The following is a 24080-nucleotide window of genomic DNA, read 5'->3' as shown; positions in this document are numbered from 1 at the left end:
GATAATTAGAAACTTTGCTTACCTGAGGGCAGGGTAGCAATGTAGTGGGGGCAGGAAATAATTGTCATGCTTGATAAGTTGATCTTCTCTTTCTTTCCTCTGGTTTTCTCTATGTGCAGTTTTGTTTTTTACTGTAGACTGACTTGGGTTTCCCTGGTGGCTCAGATGGTAAAGAATGTGCTTGCAATGCAGGGGACTTGGGTTTGATCCCTTGGTTGGAAAGATCCTGTGGAGAGGGGAATGGCTACCCACTCCAGTATTCTTGCCTAGGGAATCCCATGGACAGAGGAGCCTAGCGGGCTACAGTCCGTGGGATTGCAAAGAGTTGAACACAACTGAGCAACTAACACTTTATAGACTGGTTTGTTCCCACAGCATGGAGACTGTGGCTGCTGTAGCTCTCAAGTCATAGAGTACCATCTTAGGAAAGAAAGTGAAGTACACTGTCTCTCTCTAATGCCAGGCTGAACAGTCCTAGAGTCCATTTACAGTATATGTGCATCTCTGGACTCACAACTTGGTTGGTAGATCAAATACTGTGATAGGCCCACTGTGGGTCAGCTGCTGACTGTGGCAAGGGAGACTGAATCTGCAGAAGTTTGTAAACTTCCATTCAAAATCCATGCTTAGAGAGAAATGGAATGTCTCCTCAGTCGTGAGGTTGTAGAAGTTGTCTCCTCATCCAGGAAGATAAAAACATTAGATGCCCATTTCACAGGTCCATTAGTTCAAACTTGTCAGTGTCTCATTTCTGAAGATATATAAAACAAACTCACACTAATACTTTACAAGACTAAGGTATTATTACCTTACTCGCTAATAATAGTCAAGAGAATATGAAAGATAGTTGTGACAAGTTTAATGGTGGTGGCTGGTTACAGCAAATAATTGTAATACCATTAGATTCAACACATCATTTTCCTGTTGGAAAGTTATAGAAGAAACTGAGTTATTAAGGACCACTGGCAAGCCTGGAATCAGAGAGGAGGAAGCCAGCTCTGGGATTGCTATGTTTAATAACTTCAGTCTAATACAGGATGCTGTGTCTATTTCCATACTAGGAAGGCGCCTTCCAGTGGGGATGGGTACTTATTTCACAGTTGTGTTATCTTGTGCAAATCTACCATCACATGCCTTCCAGAGTTTCCATTGTCTGTGCTTCCTCTTCGATTGGATACATAGACTATAGTGGGTTTAAAGGCTCATGTCCTGACTCTCTTTTTTATTACCTGTGCAAACAAGCAAGTAAGTTGTTTAGTGGCCCTCTGTTTTCTCACCAGAACAAGAGAAGCATGATGCCATTTTTTTTCTCATAGAGTTTTGTTAGAATTAAATGCAATAATCATGATAAGTGCTGTACACAGTATCTAACATGCTGTGCACTGATTTAAAAATTTTCTAATCTGTTGCTCATGTTACTATAGTTGCTGTTGACCCTGTGCTTGTACTCTTGACAGCCAGTTCTGCTTATGATAACTGCATAAATCTGCTTTGATGCATTTCTGTACTGATTATATAGTTTAACTCTCAAATAACAACCTTATTTCCATCTTTTCCATTTCCTTAGGGGGCATTAAAGTGTTACCCCATGTAGTGACTGCAATTTTATGCACTTTTGAAGCAAGTCCCATCGGATCTTGACATTTTAGCTTCTAAAATTTAAAAACAATTTGTCACAAAGGTGCTTGGAAGGAATCATTGTGCAGAGATTTCCCCTGTAAACTCCATCCCATTCAGAAGAGATTATCTTGAATCTGCAGGGTGTATATGTGAGACAGAATAGAGGTCTCCCAGGATAAATTTGGGACCATTCTTATTTCTGGTCTAACGGCAAGAGTTATACAGAGAAAGAAATATTCTTTCTGTTTCATGAAACTCAAATGAAAACAAACCTTAAATTCTCCCCTCCCACGCCAAGAAAATGTAATTCACAGGGTTGGCTGGATGAAAAGGCTGGAACACTTTAATTATTGATAAGATAAACTAGAGTAAGAGTGATCAAGGTATCAGACAGAAAAGACTTGAAAGGGTAAGTTTGAAAGCGAGTATTACTTGGTGGCTCAACTGAAAATGCAGGTGGCTATAGACAGCACAAGTGAGGAGGAAAATTGAAGAGACTTATTTTTATCAAGAAAACCAATTATGGAAACTCCAGTACTTTCTTCAAGGAGGAGTTATTATCAGTTCAGTCTTTGCCTGGTCCCCTATTTTACGTGAACAGTGACTGCCAGGCCAAAAGTGATTTAGTCCGGATGAAAAAGACTTTCAATAAACAAACAGGAGGACTGACTGAGGTGAGCTGCTGGCAAAATACAGATCTGTGAGGACTGTCAGAGATGCCACCGCCAAGGCTGAGAAGTAAAAATTTAATAATGCTGAAAGGATTCTTTGCCATTAGAACACAAATCAACTTTTACTAATTAAGCAGAAAGGAAATGTGTTTTCTTATAATATCCTGAGGTGTGGATTTTCACTGTCGAGGAGTCACTTGGCTTTTCTTTTCCTTTCTCCTCTGTGATGGAGGTTTGGCATTCTGACTTTATATTGACAATTAAATTATGCTGAATCTTTTTCATTTGTCCTTTCCTATCCGTGCTCCCTTCTTTTCCATCTTGCTTTGTGCGTCTCTGCTGGGAGGCTGATCTTCATGGACTGTAGTTCTAGCCTCTATTGCCCACTGGTTTCCACTTGAGTTCAGGAGGAAACTGATGGGCAGCAAAAAGTGAAAGTGGGGACTTTTTCTATCAGCTTGCTACCTAATAAGTTGATAGGCCTTGTGATTCTTTTCTGAAGGTCACATCTCCTCATAGGCAGTCCTTTCCTGTAGATAAAGGCCCATGCCTAGATTGGAGTTCAGTTAATGCTTTGCCTATACATATAGCTGAGAAATTCGAGGAACTACTAGGAAGGAATAAAGAGAAATGGATATTGGTGTGATACCAACAGGTATCCTAGATGAAAACCAAACTTCCAAGTCTGAATGAGGAAATTAAATCTCAGACAGATTCAGAAAGTACACGGGTGACATAGAAAGTAATGAAACTGGGATTAAAGCCCATATTTCCTGAATTCAAGGGCTACATTTCTTTGAAAGTGTGCAGCCTTAGCTTGAATTCCAGTGTTCTTCTCTTCACTCTAGGATTCCAAGGACTTGTTTTTATTTGGAAGATAGCACAGTATATCCAGGTGAAGAGTACTGGAACCAAAATGCCTGGGTTCAAATACCAGAACTTCCCTTACTTGTTCTAAGGCCTTGAGTAAAATAAGTTAATTCTTGGTCCTGCAGTGTCTTCATTTGTAAAATGTGAATGAAAATAGTATCTACTTCATAATGTTTTTATAAGGAAAATGAGATAGCCCAATTCTTTATGACAGTGCGGAACAGATAAGCGCATATGTGCATACTCAATTGCTAAGTAGTGTCTGACTCTTTGTGACCTCATGGACTGTAGCCCTCCAGACTCCTCTGTCCATGGAATTTTACAGGCAAGAATACTGGAGTAGGTTGCTGCTTCCTTCTCCAGGGGATCATCCCAAACCAGGGATCAAACCTGTGTCTCCTGCATTGGCAGGTGGATTCTTTACCGCTCTACCACCTGGGAAGCCCTGACAGACAAGTACTAATTGTTAGTTTTATCATTAATATCCTAAGCATCATCACTAGTATTAAGTCATAAGGTTTTTTGTGAGTATTAAGTGTTCTATTGAAAGTTATGGGAAACAGTTGCATTCAAGAAAGTGAAAGTGAAAATCGCTGTTGTGTCTGACTCTTGGCAACCCCATGGACTATATAGTATGTGGAATTCTCCAGGTCAGAATATTGGAGTGGGAGTCTTTCCCTTTTACAGGGTATATTCCTGACCCATGAATCGAATCAGGTCTCCTGCATTGCAGGCAGATTCTTTACCAGCTGAGCCACCCAGGGAATGCCCTGGAAGCATTCAAGATTTATACTGAATTTATTGCTGTGAGATGTGGAATATGAAAGAAAGAAAAAACAGCAATCAAATATGGTTCCAAAATTTTGGGTTGAGCAATCAGAAGAAGTCATGATGTGAGATGTGGAGACATTTGATTTGAATAAGAATTCTGGAGGATGAAACAATTTATCCTCTTTTTATATGTGGGAAAACTGAAACCCAAATGGGTCAGGCATCTTGTCTAAGATCATAGGATCAAGAAAAGGTAGAATTGAAATACCAACCCAAGTTTATCTGACTTTACAGCCTATTTTGTAGATTTCAGTTTTAGGCACTAAGTAAGATTCTATTTTTTTTTTTTTCCTGGCAGTTTCTTAATTCTTTCAAAATCTGAATATCAGGACTCTCTTTTGCCTCTGAATTTATGGCTCAAATGCTCAGCTGTGTCTAACTCTTTGCGACCTGCCAGGTTCCTCTGTCCATGGATTTTTCCAGGCAAGAATTCTGAAGTAGGTTGCCATTTCCTTCTCCAGGAGATCTTCCTGACCCAGGGATCAAACCCACATCTCTTAAGTTTCCTGAGTTGTCAGGCAGATTCTTTACCACTAGTACCACCTGGGAAGCCCCTCTAAATTTATAAGTGAATTCATTTACTCTAATCTGTTTCTCACAGCTATAATATAAAATATATGTTATTTTTACACCCCTCTTTCACTCTCATTTCAGAGATGAAAGACTTAAAGAATGAAAAGTGACACAACCTGGGTCTAACAACCAGTTTATAATTGAGTTGGATCTTGAATTCATGTTTTATGCCTTTACGCCCCATTGAGTATTTCCAATAGGAAAGGACAAAGGCAATATGATTCGGTCAGAAATGCAGCTTTAATTGGTTGAGAAGCATGGGATATTATTTATATTCTGTAGATGGAAATAAATGCTAAATGGAACCTTCTTCTAGATGAAGTGAAGAGCATACTGATGGGGTTAGGATGATGTCATACTGGAAAATATGCAAAAATAAATATGGCAAAAAACTCTAAGACTGGCACAAGATTCTTCAGGTACTCAAGTAAATATCACTATTAATATAGAAATTAAAGCCAAATTAGAGTAAAGGAATAATTTCCAATTGAGATGATGCCATCTAGCATATACCTTAATGCTTATTCCATGGGTTTAAACACTCCTTTTATTATGAGAGGAGATACTAGTAAGGAGAATAATAAAAGATAAATAACACAATCATCATTAATAATTAATATTAATTATATTGTATTATATTATATATTAAATAATATAATATTTTATTATGATATATTAGTATATATAATAATATAATATATTAACAATAATAATAGCTTTTTAATTTCAGAGCAAAGCTGATGCACTCAAATAAATTACTTTTTCTTTTTCTCTTAATCATTTATCAAGAATTTTTAAGAAGTTACATGCCAGTGTGAAAGAAAAACAGAAAGCCATTAACTCATTCAGTCATTTATTTATTCATGAATTCCACAATGTTTATAAGATATTTATTATATGTCAGACTCTCTACTAGGTGCTGGGGATATAAAGATCTCCAGAACATAGCAGTTTGCTCTCAAGAAACTTCTAGTGTCAGAAATGTCAAAAAGCACTGCAGTTAAGTCTAATGTTACACTGGTGACAAGAAATAGAAAGAGAGTATTTATTTTGGTGGATTAGATGGATTTAAGGGAGAAGAAGATGGGGCTGAAAATAAGTAGAAATGCCCTTGTAGAAAAGTAAAAGTAAATAATGAGGTGGATAGAATTCCAAGAGGGAATTTTATGAACCAAGTATGGAGGTTAAAAATCTTGGGGAAATGAGTGAATTGTAGATATGTCAGTATGACTGTATTGGGTGAAATAGAAGGAAGGAGATGAGACTAAAGATGAGTCAGGGCTGCTGTTGTTGCTGCTGCTGCTAAGTCACTTCAGTCATGTCTGACTCTTTGTGACTCCAAGGACTGTAGCTCACCAGGCTCCTCTGTCCATGGGATTTTCCATGCAAGAATACTTGAGTTGGTTACCATTTCCTACTCCAGGGCATCTTCCTAACCTAGGGGTTGAACCTGCGTCTCCTGTGGCTCCTGCATTGCAGGCAGATTCTTTACTGCTGAGCCACCAAAGGAGCCTGAATCAGCGTCTATACCCTATGTAATCTTGAATTTTATCCTAAGAGTTTTAACTTTACATAATAAATAGACAAGAACATTACAAAATATATGAAGTAGGAAAGGAGCTAGAACAAAGTGATAGAATATGAAATATTTTGATCTCTCAAGATATGTGTATAGTCAGTTTATGTTTAGGTTTTGCTGCAGTAACAAAGTACTCCCAAATCTCACTGTCTTCCCAAAAGAGATTTTATTTCTCACTAACATTACACATGAACTGTGGTTATGCTTATGCCTCTTCACACCAGGATTCAGGCCAAAAGAGCAGTCCCTATCTGGCCTCGTAGTACTGGAAAAAACAATGGTAGAAAATGCAATAGTGACATTCATGGCTTCCTGTTTCAATATTATTGGTAAAAGCAAGTAACATGGCCAAGCCTAATGTCAATGGGACAAGCACATGTACTCCTATTACAGGGAGAGGGACATTACTAATAATGCTAGGAAGTAATTAATTCATAGTTACTAATTAATAGCTAGGAAGATTCATATAATCTATGACAGCATGGGTAGAATGTCTATTTATTTCTGTTGTTTTCTTCTTTTAACCTAGAAGACAATCTTGTATGTGTGTGTTTTGGTATGTGTGTTTCTATCATATATCAAGGTGCTGGTATTGATCATATCCATGTCTTAAACATATTCTCTCCCTGTAACAATGATATCAATATGTATCTAGTACACTTGACATACTCAGAAAGTTAGAGGAAAACAATAGAATGGGAAAGACTAGAGATGTCTTCAAGAAAATTAGAGATACCAAGGGAATATTTCATGCAAAGATGGGCACAATAAAGGACAGAAATTGTATGGACCTAACAGAAGCAGAAGATATTAAGAAGAGGTGGCAGGAATACACAGAAGAACTGTACAAAAAAGATCTTCATGACCCAGATCACCATGATGGTGTGATCACTCACCTAGAGCCAGACATTCTGGAATGCAAAGTCAAGTGGGCCTTAAGAAGCATCTCTACAAACAAAGGTAGTGAAGGTGATGGAATTCCAGTTGAGCTATTTCGAATCCTAAAAGATGATGCTGTCAAAGTGCTGCACTCAATGTGCCAACAAATTTGGAAAACTCAGCAGTGGCCACAGGACTGGAGAAGTTGAGTTTTCATTCCAATCCCAAGAAAGGCAACACCAAAGAATATTCAAACTACTGCATAATTGCACTCATCTCACACACTAGCAAAGTAATGCTCAAAATTCTCCAAGCCAGACTTCAACAGTACACGAACCGTGAACTTGCAGATGTCCAAGGTGGATTTAGAAAAGACAAAGGAATCAGAGATCAAATTACCAACATCTGTAAGATCATAGAAAAAGCAAGAGAGTTCCAGAAAAACATCTACTTCTGCTTTATTGAGTACACCGAAGACTTTGACTGTGTGGATCACAATAAACTGTGGAAAATTCTTCAAGAGATGGGAATACCAGACCACCTGACCTGCCTCTTGAGAAATCTATCCGCAGGTCAGGAAGCAACAGTTAGAACTGGACATGAAACAATTGACTGGTTCCAAATTGGGAAAGGAGTATGTCAAGGCTGTATATTGTCACCCTGCTTATTTAACGTATATGCAGAGTACATCATGCGAAATGCTGGACTGGATGAACCACAAGCTGGAATCAAGATTGCTGGGAGAAATACCAATGACATCAGATATGCAGATGACATCACCCTTATGGCAGAAAGAGAAGAAGAACTAAAGACCCTCTTGATGAAAGTGAAAGAGGAGAGTGAAAAAGTTGGCTTAAAGCTCAACATTCAGAAAACAAAGATCATGGCATCTGGTCCTATCACTTCATGGAAAATAAATGGGGAATCAATGGAAACAGTGAGAGACTTTATTTCGAGGGGGCTACAAACTCACTGCAGATGAGGACTGCAGCCATGAAATTAAAAGACACTTGCTCCTTGGAAGAAAACTTATGACCAACCTAGACAGCATCTTAAAAAGCAGAGACATTACTTTGCCAACAAAGGTCTGGCTAGTCAAAGCTATGAATTTTCCAGTAGTCATGAGAGTTGGACTATAATGAAACCTGAGTGCCAAAGAATGGATGCTTTTAAACTATGGTGTTGGAGAAGACTCTTGAGAATCCCTTGGACAGCAAGGAGATCCAACCAGTTAATCCTAAAGGAAATCAGTCCTGAATATTCTTTGGAAGGGCTGATATTGAAGCTGAAACTCCAATACCTTGGCCACCTGATACAAAGAACTGACTCATTGGAAAAGACCCTGATTCTGGGAAAGATTGAAGGTGGGAGGAGAAGAGGGCAACAGAGGATGAGATGGTTGGATGGCATCACCAATTCGATGGATGTGAGTTTGAGTAAGCTCCAGGAGTTGGTGATGGACAGGGAAGCCTGGCATGCTGCAGTCCATGGGGTCTCAAAGAGTTGGACATGACTGAGCGACTGAACTGAACTGAACTGAGCACACTTGACATACTCAAAAAGCTGACTGGCTGTTTGGTGTACTAGTATTATAAGTAGAGAGAGAAGTAAGATAAAGCTAAAGTATCTTTGTTCTCCTGATTACTCCCCCAGATATTTTGATCATAACTCTAGTTTCCTTTTCCAAAACAACTGAAAGCCACTAGGCAGACAACTTAAGTCTTTATACAAAGGCTATGAGACTGAGTCTGTTTCCCAGAAACTGTCCCCTTCGATCACTGGTCCAATTCACCCTCAAAGCTTCTGGTTGCACACAGTTCCCTTCCTCTTTCTCTTTTGTGGTCAATTATAGAACATATTCGGAGAAGGCAATGGCACCCCACTCCAGTACTCTTGTCTGGAAAATCCCATGGACAGAGGAGCCTGGTAGGCTGTAGTCCATGGGGTCGCTAAGAGTCAGATATGACTGAGTGACTTCACTTTCACTTTTCCTGTTCATGCACTGGAGAAGGAAATGGCAACCCACTCCAGTATTCTTGCCTGGAGAATCCCAGGGATGGCGGAGCCTGGTGGGCTGCCGTCTATGGGGTCGCACAGAGTCAGACACGACTGAAGCGACTTAGCAGCAGCAGCAGCAGCATAGAACATATTTGGAGAAGGAAATGGCAACCCACTCCAGTGTTCTTGCCTGGAGAATCCCAGGGACAGCGGAGCCTGGTGGGCTTCCGTCTATGGAGTCGCACAGAGTCGGACATGACTGAAGCGACTTAGCAGCAGCAGCAGCAGCATAGAACATATTACTCAAGGAGTTGCAAACCAAAATGAAAGAGAATGATAAGAGCACAGCGAAAATAAGTTATTTTCTGCTTGAGAGAACTATGAGCCTGTGAATTTGGACACCTCAAAAGGGAAGTCAGAGGCTGATATTTGTTAGCACTGAACCCAGTGTTCATTTTGAAGAAGAGAAGAAGCGAGATGAGGATGTCAATCTTTCCTTTACTGCTCTGCTTCTCCAAAGACCTTAGGTTTATGTGCCATAATTTTAGAGAACTGGATTAGTGTTTGAGCTTTGCAAATGCAAAGGACTAGGGGAAGGGACTTGTTTGGGGCAACTTCATAGTAGCTTTTACAGATGGGATAGGTAACCCCAGGAGAAATAGGATTGCGTGTTACTTGAGGGCATTCATATTTCTGTTTCATGGTCACGTCAGTCATTTTTGACCAAACATGGTTTCATGTTTCTTGTATTCAGCTCACTTGGTAGTGGGTGATGAGCATTTTGAATATTAATTTCTTTTTTTCGGGGCTTTTGCCTATCTGAAGATCTTACTTGAGGGAATTTTTAAAGTGCTTGAGTATTAGTAGATATATTCTTTACCTAGATTTCTTGAATGCCTTCTTGCCCCAGGTCTGTGTGAATCAATACGGAAATGATGGCAAAGAAAACAGACTTCTTCCACTTCTGGTGCATATGTTCTACTATTTATTAATTTAACTCACCCAATAATATATGTTGTCTACTGTATGTATTGCTAGGCCCTGTGCTAGATAAGAAAAAGTGAATGAAATTCCTGACCTTCAGGAGCATATAACTTATTCATGGAAGAGAAACTTAATCCACAGAGTTAGTGTTCTCAGCAATAAAGTCCCTTTTGCCATTGTTTCACACACTTGATGAGCGCTTCTAAATCACAAAGAAATGTGACAAGGAGTGGCTGCAAATGATAGAGTGTTATCCTTGCCACTTGTGAGACTTATAGTCCTAATTAAAATTAGCCAAAATATTTTGAAAGGCAGTATATGATATGTTCCATCACACAGGTAATACTATTAACAACAATAGTAGTAGTAACAATAGTAGCTAACACTCATTTGCTCTTACCTTGTGCTAAACATTCTTCTAAGAGTATTAAATGCTTTAGCACCTTTATTAATACAATAACATGAGGATAAGAGTTGTCTTCATTTTGTAGTTGGGATAACTGATGATATCTCAGATTACTGATAGGTTAAGACCATATGGCTAGTAGGAAGTAGGTCAAGATTTTCAACTCTAATAATAAGGCTTCAGGACCTGAATCCTTAAGTGACCCAGAAATAAATAGGACTTGTATTTTATAGGAATCAATAAGGACTTTATTGAAATAAATAAAAACAGGTTGCTTATGGGAGCATAGAAGTCTGGGTGATTTGAGACTGAGGTGATCAGAGATGCTTACTGGAGAGGATGGGAGCTGAAGCTGACTTTTGAAAATGGGCACTGCCCCTGAACTGTGACATCAGACAAAATACTAAGGTGATCTCCCGAGCATCTTCTCAAATGGCGTTTAAAAAGTCCTTCATACCTAGCCTCATGAGTAGGAAGCTCTAATTAAATTTGCATAAGGTTTTGCAGGAACATCTGAGAGTGAAATATGAATAGTCCTACCTTCCAGAAGGTTTTCTGTGAGGAGCCTCAGAGTGTGAAGAGATTTCACTATAGAGAGAAGACACGATTCCAGGTTTGCCAAATTTAGAAATCACATGAACTGCTGGATGTAGAACAAGTTTTGATTCCTCTTTGGTCTTTTATTCCACTCTCTGTTAAATCAGTGTGAGCTGACCTTGTTCTCCCCTGGACCTCTTTCTCCTCCTTTTATTTTTCTTTCACCTTCTACCTTCTCTTCTTATTCTATCTCTCTTCTTCTAAATGCATCTCGAACATGAAATCATATGTGAAAGAAAATAAGCTTTTTGCCACAATTAATATGGAATGGATCAAAATCTAATTTCTGGATCTCATTTTCCAAGATATGAACATGACTTTAAAGTTAGAATAAACATACCACTTCATAGAGCCCACAATATTTTGGCCAAAGATTATCCCCATGCTGGATTTGGTTAAAATTTTATGTTCAGCTAAATAGGCCCCAAGTTTCTGTCAACTAATACTTAATATCATCCATTTCTTCAAAAGTTCCGGAGAATAAAAATAACCCTTGCATTTTGATGTGTTTGTGTGACTATACTGCATAACATTTTCTCTAGGTTACACAGCACCATACTTGGTATTTATGTAAGTGGTATTGAGAATACACTCCTCCCCTCCAGAATTTTCATGTGCTCAACAGCACTGGCCTGCCTACTTTGGGAAAACTTGAGATAGGAACATTTGAGCTTTAGGTACAGATAAACTAGAAAGTTTTAAAACAATGCTTGGCTTCAAAGCAACTCTATAATGGAACAATTTTGAATGCAATGAGATATTCCTAGTAGGATTCAATTCCTAGACATTATTTTTTGACATTCAACTTTTCAGTTTCCCACCTATCATGTGAAATGAAGAACACGTATTCACAGAGTAGCTTTCTACTTTAAATCCTTTTAAAAGTAATTATGTGGTGTTCCAGGCTTCAAGGTGAAAAATAGGTAGACAAGAGTTTTTATGCAACTCTGTGTTTCAAATGTGATATACATGAGTAAGGATGCAGTATGTTTAAGTGGAAAAGTTTAATCAGAACCATGGACACAAAATTCTAACACCGATACAGATTTCTGTAGTTTTTATTCCAAGAAAGGGGAATTTAGTCCTCAAAATAGGATGTGCATTCTCCAAACCAATAATTAACTTGGAAAAAAATAGTTGAGGCAGATTTTCTGAGTCACTGGGGTATGGTCTTCAAGTCATCTTTCTAATTAGTTGGGGGTGGTATGGTGCAGTGCTGGGAGTTTGACAGGTTACTCTGTTACTTTTCAGTGGGGACATTTTAACAAAACAAACTTGAAAAATAGCATTTTAAATGGTGGATGAAATGAATAACCATTCAGAAGCTCCACAGCCATACTTATTGGAGAAACAGGACAAATATCTACATTTTGAATTATTGTCTAGCACATACAATCACTCCAAAATGGATGTTTATTATATCAGTCTATGGAGAAGCTAGATGACAGCTATGGAATAAGGGAAACCACATGGTATCTCTTAATTTGTCATCCACCCTTCCCCTAAGCCCAATTACATGGTGCTTCTGATTTTATTTTTCCCTATGAACCCTCAAAGCAGTGGCACTACAGACAGGCAGGTTTGACAGTGGCAGAAGACTGGTTTATCAAGGCAGTTTCCCACGAATATGACTCAAGGAATCTATCACTGGAGTTGATTCCAGAAGTCTGGTGACAATAGAGAGTAATTGATTGCTAAGGGTACAGGCTATAGAGTCAGACAGACCTGTAAGTCAAGTCCTCTGTCTTTTACTTGTTTACTGATATGAACTTGGAGAAGTTTTCTTTTTCATGCTTGACTTTCTATAATTGTGCAATGGAGATAAATAATACAGCAGAGAATTTCCTTGAAGGTTCAATTACGTACAGAGTTATTGTTAATATTACCATTATCACTTTTGCTTTCTTTCAAAATTTCTCTTGTATGTGACTACTCCTCTGAGAGCTCACAAACAAGTCTAAATTCATTATTAAAAGAGTTGTTAATGGACAACCACATATTCTTTGATATGCTTTTGCCTAACCAAGACAATATTTATGCTATAACAAGCACTTCTTACTCTACTTATAAACTACAAGGCAAATAAACAGACTTGCAATTAAACTGAGAAAAAGAAAGCCATGTAGTTCTCTAAAAAGAGACCCAGTTCTTTGCTTGAGCTTTATAATCTAGGCCCCTGGGCTCAAGGCTTATTTCTGATGACTGACTTGTTATTGCACTTGGCTGATGTATCCTGCACAGCCATTGCCACATCAGAGGATTCAACCATTCATCCTGCAATAGAAGGAGCAGGAGACTAACCCTAGTTCAACTATAGACTACATTCTCTAAGCTGCTTTCTGCTCAGCAAAATCTTGACTATGGTAGAAATGTGGGTATTATGGATGAATGTCCTGCAGTTTAACTTCACCTACTCTTGGTCAGAAGGGGAGGAATGAGAAAGAGATAAATGGTCAGTGACATCTAGGCATTGGCCTGGAACTTTCAAGGCAAGGAATGAACCCCAGATGAGACCTCTGAAAAATATACTGAGTTCTCTCATTGGAACCTTATGGCTAGAATTTTCCTTCTGTTGTGACGGTTTGTATTCCAAGGGGAGGAAACTGAATTAAGAGGGGGACTAGAGAAATACTGTAACTGGACATAGGCGATTTGGAAACTTTACTCCTGAGTCGATCCTAAGATAACATACTTGATCCAGGGATAGGACAGACATCTTGAAAATGTTCCTAGTGAGTTTCAGTAAACCAGACTGATTCTTGCCATCTTTCTGTTGTCCCAGGAAACCCAAGAAAGTTGTGATAGCTGTGGGATGCATGTCCTTTGATGACAGAAATATAGAAAATGTTTTACATTTAAAGATATTCATTATTAAATTATTTTTAGTTGTAAAAATTAAAAAAATTATTTAGCTAATTTTTAAACAGTGTAATGCATGTATTAAAAGTTGTCTACAGATATTAAAAACTCAAGCTGTAGCATAATACTTAATAACATGAAATGTCTTCATGACTATGTTAAATAAAGTAGGCTGTCATGAAGCAGCATGCCTAATGTGATTTATATTTGGAGAAGGGAGGATTTTATATGTGTACTCATGTGAAAAAAAAAACAAACTAGCCAAGTATATTCTAAAGGATTAGCAGTGTTGATACTTGACTGACAGTCTTATTTTCTTCCTCTATTTTTTTCTGAATTTTATATGTTGTCTCCAGTGGATACATTACATTTTCCTAATCAAAAATAAAAATGGGAAGTGAAATCATCAACTTATCTTAAAAAAAGAATAATAATTAATTTTTGTCTTGGTAAAAAGTTAAAATCATGACATCCATGAGCAGTGAAATGCATTTTTTTGCATTTTTTCTCTATTCATGGCATTTAAGGTTGCCACCCTTGTGAATCAGTAGAGAATATTATTTATGTGAAGAGGTGTCAATATCTTTTTAAAAGAAGATGCCAATATTGAGGGTCATCAAAAATTCTAATGATGATGGCTGCAATAATAATAATTGCACACAGTTGCATAGCATTTGGAAGTTAATAAAGATTCTTCAGATTTTTCTATGAAAGAATAGTTCTTTTAAAGGAAAATTTTCTTAGTAAGCATGAGGAAAATTTATTACCATTTGGAAGCATATTAAAAAGCAGAGACATTACTTTAAAGGCTATGGTTTTTCCAGTGATCATGTATGGATGTGAGAGTTGGACCATAAAGAAAGCTGAGTGCCAAAGAGTTGATGCTTTTGAACTGTGGTGTTGGAGAAGACTCTTGAGAGTCCCTTGGACTGCAAGAGGATCCAACCTGTCCATCCTAAAGGAGATCAGTCCTGAGTGTTCATTGGAAGGACTGACGCTGAAGCTGAAACTCCAATACTTTGGCCACCTGATGTGAAGAGCTGACTCATTTGAAAAGACCCTGATGCTGGGAAAGATTGAGGGCAGGAGGAGAAGGGGATGACAGAGGATGAGATGGCTGGATGGCATCACCAACTCAATGGACATGGGCTTGGGTAGACTCTGGGAGTTGGTGATGGACAGGGAGGCCTGGCATGCTCCGGTTCATGGGGTCACAAAGAGTTGGACACGACTGAACTGAACCATTTATTATAAAGAATAATTTAAAACAGAAAAGAATAAAACATAACTTTTATCTCTCAAAGAGAAATAAAAAACTAAGTCTCAACCAAAGCTTCCTGTAAGTTGCTTGCAAGTGACAGATCTGAACTCTGCCCAGTGGAAATTACCCTGCTGCTACTATAGTACTAAGACTCCATATAGCTAATCTTGGATCTAGTCCTCTCCATTCACCTATTTTTCCACTAAGAAAGGCATAATACATTTTCTAAAAGCATGAGAAAGCACAGTTAAATGCACAAAATAGCTCTTTCTAGCCTGCTTCCCCAACCCTGCTGCTTTACAAATATTTTGCCAGCCACATTTTAGATGCAGGAGAGTCAAATTTCGGATATAGCAAAACGAAAATCAGCTGCAAACAATCTGAGGGTCCACCTTTCTCAGAAAAGAGATATTGTTCTCTTGGTTTAAGTATGTGCCATGCAAGATTATACCAATATAGGTTTATTATATTCTATTTATTAAAAGGCATGCCTTCCTATTTCCTTTATTTATAATTTTTTTATTCTCAGAATTTATTCTAAGTTCTGATTTTTATGTCATGAATCAGTCTTAAGACATATACTGAGATCACTCAAGAGTGAGAAGAATTAACTTGAAAAAATAAAGAAAACTTTAAAAAAGTTTGATTGACAGTCACTTATTGAGCATAACTCTGATTGTCACAAAAAGTGCAAGAAAATTATTCCTGTTCTTATAAATAAATAATTTAACCTAAACTCAAGTGGGAGGGAAGAATGAGAATTGAGTCAGTTTGGGGAATTAGCTTCAGAGGGACCAAAGTGAGGATGCGTGTTTAGTTAGAACAGCTTTTGTCCAATATCTCCAGCTGACTGAAAGAGAGGTCTTACAGAAATTCCATTAATTATTTGGAGTAAAACTTATTTCTTGCTGTTCAGTCACTCAGTAGTGTCTGACTCTTTGCGACCCCATGAATCACAGCACGCCAGGTTTCCCTGTCCTTCACCATCCCCCGGAACTTGCTCAAACTCAAAATTGAGTCAGTGGTGCCATCCAACCATCTCGTCCTCTGTCGTCCCCTTCTCTTCCTGCCTTCAATCTTTCCCAGCGTTGGGTCTTTTCTAATGAGTCGGCTCTTTACATCAGGTGGCCACAGTATTGGAGCTTCAGCTTCAGCATCAGTCCTTCCAATGAATATTCAGGACTGATGTCCTTTAGGATGGACCGGTTGGATCTCCTTGCTGTCCAAGGGACTCTCAATAGTCTTCTCCAACACCACAGTTCAAAAGCATCAATTCTTTGGTGCTCAACCTTCTTTATGGTCCAACTCTCACATCTATACAAGACTACTGGAAAAACCATAGCTTTGACTAGATGGACCTTTGTTGGCAAAATAATGTCTCTGATTTTTAATATGCTATTGAGGTTTGTCATAGCTTTTCATCCAAGGAGCAAGCATCTTTTAATTTTTAGCTTAAATGTCTTTTAAATTATTGCTAGAAGGTCATGAACATTGGTTAAAAACATGAACTTTGAGTTCAGGAAGACTGTGTTTAAAATTCTGTCACTTCCCTTTCTGAGGTCAGTTTTCTTGTTTTCTCGCTTGTGAAAACGGGATGAGCCTACCTATTTTCCAATATCGTTGCAAGGATTAAATACACTAATGTATGCAAGGTGTTTAGCATAATACCTGGTGCACTCAGTTCAGTCACTCAGTCATGTACATTTTTTGCGACCCCGTAGACTGAAGACAATGGCACCCCACTCCAGTACTCTTGCCTGGAAAATCCCATGGACAGAGGGGCCTGGTAGGCTGCAGTCCATGGGGTCACTAGGAGTCGGACACGACTGAGTGACTTCACTTTCACTTTTCCCTTTCATGCACTGGAGAAGGAAATGGCAACCCATTCCAGTGTTCTTGCCTGGAGAATCTCAGGGACGGCAGAGCCTGGTGGGCTGCCATCTATGGGGTCGCACAGAGTTGGACACGATTGGAGCGACTTAGCAGCAGCAGCAGCAGCAGCAGACTGCCGCATGCCAGGGTTCCCTGTCTGGCAACTCCTGGAGCTTACTCAAATTCATGTCCATCAAGTCAGTGATGCCGTCCAACCATCTCATCCTCTCTCATCCCCTTCTCCTCCTGCCTCAATCTTTCCTTGCATCAGAGTCTTTTCCAATGAGTCAGTTCTTTGCATCAGGTGGCCAAAGTATTAGAGCTTCAGCTTCAGCAGCAGTCCTTCCAATGAATATTCAGGACTGATCTCCTTTAGGATTGACTCGTTGCATCTCCTTTCAGTCCAAGGATCTCTCAAGAGTCTTCTCCAACACCACAGTTCCGAAAACATCAATTCTTCAGCACTCAGCTTTCTTTATAGTCCAAATCACTCATCTATACACTGCTACTGGAAAAAACCATAGCTTTGACTAGATGGACTGTTGTTAGCCAAGTTATATCTCTGTTTTTTAGTATGCTGTCTAGGTTAGTCATAGTTTTTCTTCCAAAGAGCAAGTGTCTTTTAATTTCATGACTGCAGTCACTATCTGCAGTGATTTTGGAGCCCAAGAAAATAAAGTCTGTCACTGTTTCCATTGTTTCCCCATCTATTTGCTGTGAAGTGATGGGACCAGATGCCATGATCTTAGTTTTCTGAATGTTGAGATTTAAGCCAACTGTTTCACACTCATCTTTCACTTTCATCAAGAGGCTCTTTAGTTCCTCTTTGCTTTCTGCTGTTAGGGTGATGTCATCTGCACATTTGAGGTTACTGATATTTTTCCTGGCAATCTTGATTCTAGCTTATGCTTCATCCAGCCCGGCATTACCCATAATGTATTCTGCATAGAAGTTAAATAAGCAGGGTGACAATATACAGTCTTGACGTACTACTTCCCAATTTGGAACCAGTCTGTTGTTCCATGTCCATTTCTAACTGTTGCTTCTTGACCTGCTTACAGACTTCTCAAGAGGCGGGTCGGATGGTTTTCTATTCCCATCTCTTTAAGAATTTTCCATAGTTTATTGTGACCCACACAGTCATAGGCTTTGTTGTAGTCAACAATGCAGAAGTAGATGTTTTTCTGGAACTCTCTTGCTTTTTCAATGATCCAGTGGATGTTGGCAATTTGATCTCTGGTTCCTCTGCCTTTTCTAAAACAAGCTTGAACTTCTGGAATTTAATGGTTCATGTAGTGTTGAAGCTGGGCTTGGAGAATTTTGAGCATTACTTTGCTAGCATGTGAGATGAGTGCAATTGCATGGTAGTTTTAACATTCTTTGGCCTTGCCTTTCTTTGGGATTGTAAGGAAAACTGACCTTTTCCAGTCCTGTGGCCACTGCTGAGTTTTCCAAATTTGCTGGCATATTGAGTACAGTGCTTTCACAGCATCATCTTTTAGGATTTGAAACACTTCAACTGGAATTCCATCACCTCCATTAGCTTTGTTCGTAGTAATGCTTCCTAAAGCCTATTTGATTTTGCATTCCAGGATATAGACTCTAGGTGAATGATCTCACCATCGTGGTTATCTGGGTCATGAAGATCTTTCTTGTATAGTTCTTCTGTGTATTCTTACCACCTCTTCTTAATATCTTCTGCTTCTATTACATCCATACATTTCTGTCCTTTACTGTGCCCATCTTTGCATGAAATGTTCCCTTGGTATCTCTAATTTTCTTGAAGAGATCTCTAGTCTTTCCCATTCTATTGTTTTCCTCTGTTTCTTTGCATTGATCACTGAGGGAGACTTTCTTATCGCTCCTTGCTATTCTTTGAGACTCTTCATTCAATAAGGTATATCTTTCCTTTTCTCCTTTGCCTTTCACTTCTCTTCTTTTCATAGCTATTGTAAGGCCTTCTCAGACAACTATTTTGCCTTTTTGTACTTCTTTTTCTTGGGGATGGTCTCAATCACTGCCTCCTGTACAATGTCACGAACCTCCATCCATAGTTCTTCAGGCATTCCATCTATGAGATCTAATCACTTAAATCTATTTGTCACTTCTACTGTATAATCATAAGGGATTTGATTTAGGTCATACCTGAATGATCTAGTGGTTTTCCCTACTTTCTTCAATTTCAGTATGAATTTGGCAATAAGGAGTTCATGATCTGAGCCACAGTCAGTTCCTGGTCTTGTTTTTGCTGACTGTATTGAACTTCTCCATCTTTGACTGCAAAGAATATAATCAATCTTATTTTGGTATTGACCATCTGGTGATGTCCATATGTAGAGTCTCCTCTTTTATTGTTGGAAGAGGGTATTTTCTATGACCAGTGCATTCTCTTGGCAAAACTCTTGTCATCTTTGCTCTGCTTCATTTTGTACTCCATGGCCAAATTTGCCTGTTACTCCAGGTATCTCTTGACTTCCTACTTTTGCATTCCAGTCCCCTATAATGAAAAGGACATCTTTTTTGGGTGTTAGTTCTAGAAGGTCGTGTAGGTCTTCATAGAACTGTTCAATATCAGCTTCTTAAGCATTACTTGTTGGGGCATAGACTTGGATTACTGTGATATTGAATGGTTTGCCTTGGAAATGAACAGAGATCATTCTGTCATTTTTGAGACTGCATCCAAATACTGCATTTTGGACTCTTTTGTTGACCATGAGGGCTACTCCATTTCTTCTAAAGGATTCTTGCCCACAGTAATAGATATAATGGTCATCTGAGTTAAATTCACCCATGCCAGTCCATTTTAGTTCAATCATTCCTAAAATGTCAATGTTGACTCTTGCCATCTCCTGTTTGACCACTTTCAATTTACCTTGATTCATGGACCTAACATTCCAGGTTCCTATGCAGTATTGTTCTTTATAGGATCGGACTTTACCCCATTACAAGTCACATCCATAACTGGGTTTTGTTTTTGCTTTGGCTCCATCACTTCATTATTCCTGGAGTTGTTTTTCCACTGTTCTTCAGTAGCATATTGGGCATCTACCTACCTGGGGAGTTCATCTTTCAATGTCATCTCTTTTTGCCTTTTCGTACTGTTCATAGGGTTCTCAAGGTAAGAATACTGAAGTGGTTTGCCATTTCCTTCTCCAGTGGACCACATTTTCTTAGAACTCTCCAACATGACCCATCCTTCTTGGGTGGCCCTATGTGTATGGCTCATAGTTTCATTGAATTAGACAAGGATGTGGTCCATGTGATTAGTTTAATTAGTTTTCTGTGATTGTGGTTTTCATTCTGTCTGCCCTCGAGAATGATAAGAGGCTTATGGAAGCTTCCTGATGGGAGTGACTGACTGAGGGGGAAACTGGGTCTTGTTCTGATTGGCTGGGCCGTCCTCAGTAAATCTTTAATCCAATTTTCTGTTGATGGGCAGTGCTGTGTTCCCTCCCTGTTATTTGACTTGAGGCCCAACTATGGTGGAGGTAATGAAGATAATGGTGACCTCCTTCAAAAGGTCTGGTGCACATACTGCCGCTTGCAGTGCCTCTGACCCTGCAGGAGGCCACCGCTGACCCACGCCTCCACCAGAGACTCCTGGACACTCATGGGCAAGTCTGGGTCTGTCTCTTGTGGGGTCACTGCTCCTTTTTCCTGGGTCCTGGTGCGCACAAGGTTTTGTTTGTGCTCTCCCAGAGTCTGTTCCCCCAGTCCTATGTAAGTTCTGGTGGCTCTATGGTGGGGTTAATGGTGACCTCCTTCAAGAGGGCTTATGCCATACCCAGGTCTGCTGCACCCAGTGCCTCTGCCCTTGTGGCAGGCCACTGCTGACCCATACCTCTGCAGGACACACTCAAACACTAAAAGTCAGGTCTGGCTCAGACCTGTTGCTCTGGCCATGTCTGGTGCATTATTAATGTCCTATAAATAGGAATCATGCAGAATTATCATGTAGTATCATATAGTATAATGTCCACAGTGATGTCAAATATATACTTTGCAATAATTCATCTGAATTGATTAGAGGCAATAAAAGAGACCCATGAAAGAATTTAGTCACATGTCAAAGTGAACTAATATAGCCACACGTCAAGAGAAAAATTATAATTTTCCCAAATCTCTTTATATACAGAGAAGTTTCCAATTGGACTTTCTATCAATGAGCCAAAAAGAATAATATCTAATGACAGGCTTATTAAGAATTAGAAATGTATGCTTGGCTAAAAGAAAAGGTAACAAAATATGTAGCATAAATTCACTAAAATAAATTTCAAAACTTCTCATTTGTATTCAATTCCCATTTATACCGATAAGCACTAGATTTTTAAGGCTGACCTCAAACCTATTTTTAAAATATTTTTTTTTTCAAATGTTGTCCTTGTTTTCAGAACTAATTTTGAACTTAAATTTTTACTACAGTTTGGCATTTTGGTTTTTATCGCCCACAAAATTCTGTTATTTGCCTGGGGCTAATATCCTTTATGTATCTTTTATGTAGTAGCATATTTGGCACATTAGATCTTCAGTACACATATGATACACACATATACATAAAATGATGCCATTATTAACTGTCCTTTATGTGTGTGTGTATGCATGCTCATTCATGGGCTACTCTTTGCGACCGCATGGACTGTAACCCTCCAGGATCCTCTTTCCCTGGAATTCTCTAAGCAAGGATACTGGAATGGGTAGCCATTCCCTTCTTCAGGAGATCTTCCCCACCCAGGGATTGAATCTGGGTCTCTTGCCTTACAGGCAGATTCTTTACCACCACCACCTGAGCCTCCAGGGAAGCCCCACTGGGAACCGCCTAACTGCCTTTTAGCATGCACTTACTATTTGCTGAACACCAGGATAAGAAATTCACATTCATTATCATATTTAATTTTCTGAGCAGTACTGAAAAGATAGTGTTAATATTCACATTTTAGAGAGGAAAAAATAACAGAGACTTAGAGAGATTAAGGCTTCCTGGTGGCTCAGATGGTAAAGAATGTGCCTGTAATTCTGGAGGCCCGTGTTTTATCCCTGGGGCAAGAAGATCCTCTGAAGAAGGGAATGGCTACCCACTCCAGTATTCTTGCCTGGAGAATTCCATGGACAGAGGAGCCTGGAAGGCTACAGTCCATGGTGTCACAAAAGAGTCAGACGTATATAAACAACATTATATATGGGAAGATTGTTAAGAGAGTAAATCCTAAGAATTCTCATCACAAGAAGAACTTTTTCTTTATTTTTATTATGTCTATATGAGATGATGGGTGTTAGCTGAGCCTATTGTGATAATCATTTCACAATACGTGGAAATCAACACATAAATTTATATAATGATGTTTGCCAATTATTTCTCATTAAAACTGGGGAAAAAAAAACTTGTTTGCAGTATTTACTAGCATGAAGCTGGCTTCTTTGGCAATGGGATATTAAGAACTTCCACAATTACCTAGATATTATTCTTTAGTCCCCAAATCATTTTGATTCCTCAAAGGATTAGATCAGAATAGTCTACATATTTTATATTATATATAGTATAGGCATGGACTGACACAGGTTAAGATCTGGCATAAAGGAGGCACTTGACACTCCAATACTCTTGCCTGGAGAATTCCATAAACAGAGGAGCCTGGTGGGCTATAGTCCATAGGGTTGCAAAGAGTCAGATTCACCTGAGCAGCTGAGCACATAGCACTTACAGGCGCTCAAGGAATGCAGGTGAATTAAATTGACTTAAATATTACATTGCTTTTGGTTGTTTGGTTATCTATTCGAAATTATTTTTATTTCAATAAAGTTGAAAACAGAACACAAAAACACACACACGTAAAATGAGACAATCTGAGTTGATAGTGGAAGAGAATATCAGTAAGTGAGATAAATGGCTTAAAAAGATGGGGATACAATTTGAAGCCAGCTGTGAGTTCCTTACACATTCTTGCATCTAAGTGTTTAACAGTCCAAGAAAGACAGAAATATAATCAGCTACATAAATCATAGTGGAAAATCACCAGTTTAGGAGGAGCACAAGCAGATCTGGTTCTAAGTTTTTTTTGTTTTTTTTTTTTAATGTTTAGAAATACAAGTTATAGTTAGCAATAGCTTCAGAGTAAATAAGACAATACATTTTCAGATGATGTTTCTGATACCATCTTCACTAGGAGCTAGATTCATTGTGACCAATGCAAAATAATAAAAGAAACATCATGGGCAAAGGCAAATATGAAGGATGCAGGGCCCTACGCAAACCATTGCTAATTATGTACAGTTTTTGTCTTATTTTCCTGTGGAATTTAGTTACTTAGTATTGTGAACTATGTCATGCCTGTTTTTAACTGCCAGAGGATTCAGGGAATGTAATCATGTTAGGTATTAAAAAACCTGCAAACAAAGGATTAAAGGGAAACAGTTTAATAAATCCCTTTAAAAATTCTCTGTAGCATTTCTTCCCGGTATTGTTTATTTCAGACAATAGTTAGAACTTGGAACCTTCAGGCAGTTTGCCTTTGCATTTTATGGGTCCTTGCAATTCTCTGTAAAGATGAGATCAGTTCTCTCCTGTATGCTTCCATGGATGTCATTTCCACCTGTTAACAAATTCTCTTTGAAAGAAGCAATGGGTGCATCTCTGGCTATGAAAAGGAAGCTCGCATTTAACTCCCTCATCAAGAGACATGCAAGATAATAGGGTGTAAAGAGCTTGACCTTTGAGATCAGCACACCGTAACACACTGGATAGGAGCTTTATGAATTTGAACATGCTTTTCACCTCTCTGAGCTTTAGTTTCCTCATCTATAATATTACGCTGATGATACCAGTTGTGATAGATAGGGTTCATTCATTGTTAGCAACAAACAGTGATTGGTAAACTTAATATAAACTCCATGAGTATGGAATTTATTGGAAGGATGTTGCAGAAATTTGCAGAATATATGGGAAGACAGTAAAATGAGATTATAGGTGGGTGGGAAGCAGGGCTACCAAGGGATTCAAGAGGCAGAAACACTCTATAATCTCCTCAGAAACTACTACTGTAATGAATGCCCTCCACTACTTTTCCTTGAATTACTCTGGTCAAG

The 24080-nt window shown here is 38.8% G+C and overlaps 1 long non-coding RNA gene across 3 annotated transcripts in view; it reads left to right on the top strand.

Moving 5' to 3' along the window:
• The first annotated feature begins 3467 nt into the window (after positions 1–3467).
• Positions 3468–24080, top strand: part of LOC145526860 (uncharacterized) — a 107847-nt gene continuing 87234 nt past the window's right edge. The window contains exon 1 of one of the 3 annotated variants that reach the window (XR_014069245.1): positions 3468–3617. This is a non-coding gene — a long non-coding RNA (uncharacterized LOC145526860). Of the gene's footprint in view, positions 3627–24080 lie in introns of all 3 variants that reach the window. The other 2 variants (XR_014069247.1, XR_014069246.1) reach the window with 2 other exon arrangements.

Source organism: Giraffa tippelskirchi, chromosome 11 (genome assembly GCF_054371585.1).
Source record: "Giraffa tippelskirchi isolate mGirTip1 chromosome 11, T2T-mGirTip1v1.2.pri, whole genome shotgun sequence".
NCBI lineage: Eukaryota > Metazoa > Chordata > Mammalia > Artiodactyla > Giraffidae > Giraffa > Giraffa tippelskirchi.
This window is presented reverse-complemented; position numbering and strand designations above follow the sequence as displayed.